This window comes from Ipomoea nil, unplaced genomic scaffold (genome assembly GCF_001879475.1).
Source record: "Ipomoea nil cultivar Tokyo-kokei standard unplaced genomic scaffold, Asagao_1.1 scaffold1936, whole genome shotgun sequence".
NCBI lineage: Eukaryota > Viridiplantae > Streptophyta > Magnoliopsida > Solanales > Convolvulaceae > Ipomoea > Ipomoea nil.
The window spans coordinates 650,147-658,577 of record NW_017618364.1 but is presented as its reverse complement, the minus strand read 5'-3'; the positions used below and the strand labels follow the sequence as shown (position 1 = coordinate 658,577).

The following is an 8,431-nucleotide window of genomic DNA, read 5'->3' as shown; positions in this document are numbered from 1 at the left end:
TAAGAGACAAACAGTTCTTGATATATATTCACAATATAATAATGATTGTAATACAAGTCTGATGCAATCATACTCTACAATTCAGCGAGGAATTAGTCATTGTGTCTAACGGTGGAAACCCTTTGTATACGCAATATATATATATATATATATATATATATATATATATTCACAATAATGATCATAATATAAGTAGAAGTATATACAAAGTATAATCGTTGAGTCCTAATATGTATAGTAGGGGATTTATATTACTTCATCATGAGTTATTTATGTAATTAAACTCAAATAAAACGTTTTTTTTAAAGGTCCTCCATGAGTCCATCTAACATTGTTAAAATATTTCTTAGACAAAATTATTTTGCCCCGTGGGAAAAATCTATGTGAGAAAAGACTACATGACATATGGGTAATGCATGTGTTGCTTCGGTTGCCTCGCTCATTAAAAAAACCTTACACTGAGAAAACCCTGTGGGAAAAAAACTCATTAAGGGAAAAAGAGTACAACCGTAAATCTTCTGGGTTTAGGTATAAATCATAATAAAATATCTTGATCTTCTGGATCAAAGTGAATGAGTTAATCTTCTGGACTAACAATTTCGTTACATTGAAGATGTTGTTGCTCCCCCTGAAGACAACAGCCTTCCTAATCTACGCATACCAATTTTATATACATACTTTTCAAAAGTAGATGTAGGTAAGGACTTAGTGAATAAATCTGCTAGATTTTCACTTGATTGGATCTTTTAGACTCGTATTTCACCACTCTTCTGGAGTTCATGTGGATAAAAGAATTTTGGTGCAATATGTTTGGTGAGATTACCTTTAACATATCCATTACTCATTTGTGCAACACATGATGCATTGTCCTCATACAGGACAGTGGGGATCTTTCCATTATTCATTATTCCACACGAGTCTTGAATATTGTGTATTAATGACCTCAACCATACACATTCTTTGTAGATCTCGTATAAAGCAATAATCTCAGAGTGGTTTGACGAGGTAGCAACTAATGGTTGTTTAACTGATTTCCATGAGATAGCAGTACCTCCTGAAAGAAACACATATCCAGTCTGAGATCTAGCATTATGCGGATTAGACATAAAACCAGCATCCGCATATCCCACTAATGTGGTCTCTTGGTCTCTTTTAAATAGAAGCCCAAGGTCCTTTGTGCCTTGTAAATATCTGAGGATATGTTTTATGCCATTCCAATGCCTTCTGGTTGGAGCAGCACTAAAACAGGCTAGCATGTTTACTGAAAATGCAATATCAGGTCTAGTGCAGTTGGCAAGATATAGAAGTGCTCCAATGGCACTTAAGTAAGGAACTTCTGGTCCCAGAATATCCTCATTATCTTCTTTAGGTCTGTACGGGTCCTTATCAACTTCAAGTGATCGGACTACCATTGGAGTACTAAGTGGATGGGACTTATCCATGTAGAATTTCTCCAATAACTTGTCTGTGTATTTGGATTGGTGTATGAATATCCCTTCAGGGAGGTGCTCGATCTGCAGGCCGAGACAGAACTTGGTTTATCCCAAGTCTTTCATTTCGAATTCCTCCTTTAAGCACAAGCATGCCCTCTTGACATCCTTGCTTGTCCCTATTATGTTTATATCATCTACATAGATGGATATAATACAGAAACCATCAGTTGATTTCTTTGTAAAGATGCAAAGACTAATATCTTTATTTTCATATCCTTGTTTTAAGAGGAATTCACTCAATCGACAATACCACATTCTTCCTAATTGTTTTAAGCCATACAATGACTTTTGTAGTTTTACGCTGAACATATTTTTATTTGTATTTCCTTTACATAAAGGATTTTGGATGCCCTCAAGTACTTTCATATATATGTCAGCGTCTAGTGATATTAGATAACGGAACGATGTGCCATCTAAGACAGGAGAGTAAGTTTGTTCAAAATCTATTCCGGGTCTCTGTGAGAACCCTTGAGCTACCAGTCTCGCTTTGTATCTGACCACCTCATTTTGTTCATTCCTCTTTCGTACAAATACCCATTTGGATCCTACTGGGATCACGCCTTTAGGGGTAAGTACAAGAGGGCTAAACACTTTTCTTTTATTTAGCGAGTTGAGCTCAGCCTCAATTGCTTCTTTCCATTTCAACCAATCGGAGCGCTTCCGGCACTCCACTATAGTTTTTGGTTCTGGATCCAGATTATTGAAAGAAATGTGAAGAGCAATTGTAGAGGCGAATTGGTCGTCGACGACTGTTATATTTCTATTAAGATTTTTTCCTGTTTCGAAAAAGATTATGGCAGATTCTATATTTACTTCAACCAAGACTTTCTCATTTGCTATCATATCTTGGTGAAGGTGTTCCGTATTCCCAGTGTTAGATTTATTTGTAGCACATGCATTTACACTAGGTATTTCGTCTTCAGGACGATTTTGGAGTAACTGTGATTGTTTATTGTTTTTAATTTTCCGCGGATTTACATCTTTTGCACCAACTGGTCTTCCACGCTTCTGGCGTCGGATAGTGTCGGTGTTAGTATTTGGTCCTTTGGGGACAATTATTCTTGATGGAGCATTTTCTGCAAGAATATAGGACTTAGTTACTCTTTTATAATCAGTAAACGCATCCGGCAGATTATTTGCTAGTTTATGCAAATTTATTATTTTATGAACTTCAAGTTCAGTTTTATTAGTACGTGGGTCAAGATACTGAAGATCTTTTTCATCCCATGAAATTTCGTGGCATTTTTTCAAAGATGGGTTTTTCTCTCCCCCTAATGCCGGGAAATGATCTTCATAAAAAATGCAGTCAGCAAACCGGGCAGTAAACTGATCTACTGTCATAGGCTCGAGGTATTTAATGATAGAAGGGGATTCATACCCAACATAAATACCTAACCGATGCTGCGGGCCCATAGAAGAACGATGCGGGGGTGGTATGGGTACGTAAACCGCACAGCCAAAGACACGCAAATGAGAAATGTCTGGCTCATTACCATGTACAAGTTGTAGAGGGGAATAATCGTGATAAGTAGTTGGCCGGAGTTGAATTAGATTTGCAGCATGCAACACTGTGTGTCCCCAACTATTTACTGGTGGACTGGACCGTTGCAGTAATGGTCTAGCTATTAGTTTAATTCTTTTGATAAGAGATTCAGCTAAACCATTCTGGGTGTGGACGTATGGTACAGGATGTTCCACCTTAATTCCCATGGCCATACAATAATCGTCAAAAACTGACGAAGTGAATTCACCAGCATTATCCATTCTTATGTTCTTAATAAGATAATCGGGGAATTGGGCTTTTAACCTAATGATTTGGCTCATGAATTTTGCGAATGCCATATTTCGAGTGGACAACAAGCACACATGTGTCCATCGGGTGGAAGCATCAATAAGGACCATAAAATATCGAAATGGTCCGGATGAAGGATTAATTGGTCCACAAATATCACCCTGTAGCCTCTGCAGGAAGATAGGTGACTCAAAATCAATCTTAGGACGCGAGGGACAAACAATAAGTTTTCCCTGTGCACATGGAACACATGTGTAATCTTTTGTAGAAAGAATGTTTGTCCTAAGAAGTTTATCTCCAATTGAATTTGAAAGAATCTGGCCTATCATAGTTTGCCCAGGGTGACCTAAGCGGTCATGCCGTAGACTGAAAGAATGTGTATCTTTAAATTTCACTGCGAGTGCAACGCAGGAGTGCTGGGGCCTGATATGGGAATAATACAGGCCTGAAGAAAAGGATGGGAGTTCTTCAATTTCCTTTTTCTGGTTATTGACCGTTTTGGTCAAAACAAGGAATTCGGTATTGTTTTTAGTTTTAGTTTCTATGTGGAAACCATTGGACCGAATATCCCTGAAACTGAGCAAAGTTCTTTTTGATTGAGGATATAGGAGGGCTGAATCAATTATCAACTTTGTTCCGTTAGGAAGAATAAGTGAAGCTCTGTCGGAGCCCACAATAGGAATATCGTCATTCGTTATGGTTGAAAGGTTGCCTTTGTGTTCTTTGAACTTTTGGAAAAATCTTCGGTCTGTCAGAATAGTGTGCGTAGTCGCACAATCAACCAAGCACAGGGTTGATTCATCTCTCATATCTCTAAAGAAAAAGAATGGGTATCAAGATAATGTGTAAGAATGATCCATTGAATTTATTCAAATAGAACAAAAGTGTTCAAAAAAAAGGATCCATTATTCATATAGGACAAAAGAGTTCAAATATAAACATGCACGCAGGCATGAAGTAAAAATGATGTCCATAAGGGAAAGAGAGAAAAGAATAGGAGTATCACTCCTGATCTCCATAATCAGCTAGTTCATCGCCTAGCAGGTCATCATTCCCTAAGATGAGGGCATTTGTTTCAGGCAAAGATGATTGCCCAGAACGTTTCTTCTTTTGTCCTTCTTCCTGCTGGAGCATCTTTTGGTAAGCCTCGACCAGATGCTTAGGAGTCCTGCATGTCCTAGACCAATGTCCTTTGCAACCACATTTATAACATGGTTGCGACTGACCGGAGTTCTGTTGTGACTTGCTTGGTTTATTTCTTTGAGTTTGCTTGTTCTGAGGACGGGAGTCACTACTGCTAGCTCCCCCTCTACCACCTCGCTTTGGTCCCATGCCACGACCTTTCCCCCTTCCTCGACCTCGACCCCGCTGATTGTCGCTCTGCTGGGCAACAGTGTGTGCTTCAGGCACAGGTGCAGCGCCAGTTGGACGCGCATTATGATTATGCATCAATAACTGGCTATGCTTTTCAGCCACCAGTAAAGCCGTAATGAGTTCTGGATGTGTAGCATATTTTGTATTCCTGTACTGCTTCTGGAGCACAAGGTCATTTGGATGGAACGTGGATAGAGTTTTTCCAATCTTATCCTTGTCCGTAATTGTTTGCTTACAGAGCTTCAATTGTGACACAATTTTGTGTAGGGTGGAGTTGTATTCAGTCACAGACTTAAAGTCTTGAAATCGGAGGTTAAGCCAATCATGTTGGGCTTGGGGGTGGACCAATGAAGTCTGTTGGTCAAAGCGTTCCTTAAGAGATTTCCAGAGCACATAGGGGTCTTTTTCTCTGTTAAGTATTCATTCTTGAGGTCATGATTAAGATGGTGGCGGAGGAAAATGAGCGCTTTTGCCTTCTGGGCTACAGTGCTCGTAGATGTCTCTTCAATGGTGTCCAGCAATTCTGTAGATTGGAGATATATATCTCAACATCAAGCGCCCAAGTGAGGAAATTGCTTCCATCGAGGGCGAGTTCAGCAAATTCTCTTTTTGCGAGAGTAGCCATTTCTACAGAAAATATTTGAATGATGACCATAGAAATAGATCGTGGACCTACTTAAATAAAATAAGGTCCATAGGAACATATAATATAGCATACCCAAAAAATGGTCGAAACAAATGAGGGCTTGAATGAGAGTAAAAAAAATAGCCCATGAAAGATAGCCCATATAAATGATATGCAAATATTAGAGGGCTCAATAAAAACCCTAGGCCGAAGAGAAAAAAAATGCTCTTGTGTTATTAAACTTGAAACAGCTCGTCTGGCCATTTAATTTAGACGAAAACGGTTTTGATAAAATCGAAGAGAAAAACGAAGAGACATCCGCCACTCCCGCAGACTTTGTTGGTCCCGATAGAGTTGTAGTGAGAGTCTAGAGGGGGGGGGGGGGGGTGAATAGACTCTTTCCGTGTTTTGCCCTAAAAATGACCTTTCGGTGTTTTTGGCGCAGCGGTAAAGTTAACTTCGTTTATTTTCTTTGCACGGTTTTTGGTTATAAGGAAAGTTTTGGTAGAGATGCGAAAGATAAAATGATGAAGAAATGGAAAGCAAAAGTAAAGAGATAGAGAGACGAGATTTTTATAGTGGTTCGGCCAACTTTGCCTACTCCACTCTTCTTCCACAACTTATGGAAGGATTGCACTATCACTCGTTAGTACAATTACACAAAGACTTCCTTGATCACTAAGCCGGACAGCCTTCGTAGGTTTTTCAACTCCTCGAGTTTACTCCGCCTCTATCAACTTCTTCTTCAGAGTTGAGGTTGGTAGAAAAAGATTTCTGATTTCTCCAACGTAATGAAGTCTTGATCGAGAGGAATGATTGCTTCATACAAATAGCAAGACTTCTTTAAGGTGTAAGATAAGGATCAATGAGCTTCTTCAAGTATCTTTGCACCTTAACACTGGTTCACAAAAGCTTGAGAGAGCTGAGAGCGTTTAAGAGCGTTTGCGTATAGATAGATCGAGTGATAAGAACCAGCACCTTCTAAGTTGATGAAGGTGGGTTTTTATAGGTGAGGAAAATTCCATCCGTTGGAGGGAGATGAAATTTTCAAACCTATTGACCAGTGGGAAAGGACCTGGGAGCTTCTTGCATTAAATGCTCCATTAATGAGATTGTACCTTGTAGCCGTTGATGGCATAGAGAACCTTAGGGTTTTGTCCTTTAGCTCCAGGAAATAGTACATCTTCATTTAATGTTCCTTGATATGCGTGTCCCACAAGTTGAGGTCCTTTTTATCCTAGGATGTTGTCAAGTCAGACAGAGGAGACATTTTTCTTGCTGTTGATGAGAAGAGATATCTTGAAGGATTGTCGTTAACAAGACTGTCCTTTCGTGTTAAATGACAACTCCTCTTAAACTTTCGTTGAACATGTTTCATGCTTTGTGTCTTCATTCGTCTTGATTACCCTAACAACTAATCATAACTCGTCTTGGTGTGTTTGGCTAGCTTAACACGAATTACAAGTGAGTTATGGCAACTTTCGTCTTGGAGGAAAGCAGCGATCAAAAAGTAATAACGGTTAGGGGTCTACTTTCTAGGTTACATTGGTATCATCAAAATCCTAATACAAGTGTTCCTAACAATTTCCCCCTTTTTGATGATGCCAAAACCTATACTCTTCTTATAAGGCTGATAAAATGTTCCATAACGGATTTTCTATTACAAGTCAGCCTTACACGAGAGTTTACAAGTCTTTTCTATATAAAAGCCATTAATAAGAGAGGCAAGGACAAGTAACTCAGACAAGTGACACGAGATGTGTAACAACGAGCACTTTATATATGGATAATGAAGATTACAAAAACTTTTTAAGATAAACATAAAGAAAAGCAACTTACACAACTAGAGAATTTGACTTCTGTAGCTTTGCCTTTTCACGTTCACGAATGTCCCTTTCCTCTTGTTGCTTGAGCATTCTGTTGGTGTCGATATCCTTGTTGATTCGTTCTCTGAAGATCTTGATTGGATTTGTCTTGACTAGATCCTCGTATTTTCCTCGAATGTTGAGACTTATGTAATTGTTGTAAGCCTCCCAAATGTCTGCTCCTGCAATTACTCCAGCTTTCCACCATGAGATAAGTTCAAAGGAATTCATTCCTTCTTTGTAGCTTTTTTCCAAACTCTGTATGCACTTTGAAAGCTGCATTGTAGATGACACCATCTTCAGAATGTTGGTTACGTTCGTGAGATCTTTAATAAGCTTCTTTACTCTCTCTCTTTCCTTCAGTTCATGCTCTCTTATTCGGGCTTCTTCCTCGTGTTTCTCCCATAGTTCTCTATTTTGCCTTTTTATTCTTTCGTTTTGGGTGCTTATGTGATGTTGTCTGGTGTAGTTGTCCTTTGTCTTCAGCCAGGTAGGAACATTGCAACCCTCAAAACATTTCCCACTACCTTCTTCAAAAGGTTTGTACTCCACAAAGTTTCCTACTCCATCCATTGTTATCTTTTTATCCTTCATGAACTTCTGCCTTCGACTTGCCTTTTCTCTCTTGGAGAGCCCAGCAAATACAAATTTTGATTCAGAGCCATAAGATTGACGAGGCTTGAGAGACTGTGATCTGGGTTGAGAAGGGCCACGATTTGAATAATGTCTCAACTGAGAAGGATGGTGGCCACGAGATCTGGATGGAGGGTTTGTGCTTCTTTGCTCATCTTTTCCTGGTGCATGAGATGGAGATCGTTCTCTCGTGTTCTCCCTCGAATGATCGTCATCCTTATCATCATCATGATGTTGCTTTTCCCCCTTTTTGGCATCATCGGCACAGGTGGTAGGAGGAACGATGGGGAGTTGATTAACTGCATTCAGAATATCTTGGGCATACCCGAGAGTTTGAAGAGCATATTGTCCCAGTTGGTATGTGTTGTCTTGTGAAGTATCTATCTTTGAGCAGGCTAAGTCAACACGTTCTTTAAGACTGAAGTGGGAATGTTTGAGTTCGTGCTGTTGACGAGCCACTTTGTTGACAGCAGTGTGAAGTTCATGGAGCTCCTTAGCCACGCGCTCGTGGAATTGTCGATCAGTTTGCGGTGGAGGTTGAGATGGCTCTGGTGGTGGTGATCGAGGTTGAGCTTGTGCAGCCATCAACTGATCCACTTTCTTGGACAAGTCTTCCAAGACCTTGGTGTCTCTTTGCCTTAGAATCAAG

The 8,431-nt window shown here is 39.6% G+C and overlaps 1 long non-coding RNA gene across 1 annotated transcript; it reads right to left on the bottom strand.

Moving 5' to 3' along the window:
- Nucleotides 1-785: 785 nt before the first annotated feature.
- LOC109146748 lies at nt 786-6,187 on the bottom strand. The gene is made up of 3 exons (XR_002048498.1): nt 6,176-6,187; nt 2,319-2,321; nt 786-890 (listed from the first exon to the last, which is right to left on the bottom strand). It is a non-coding gene; the product is annotated as an uncharacterized LOC109146748 (long non-coding RNA).
- Nucleotides 6,188-8,431: the final 2,244 nt, after the last annotated feature.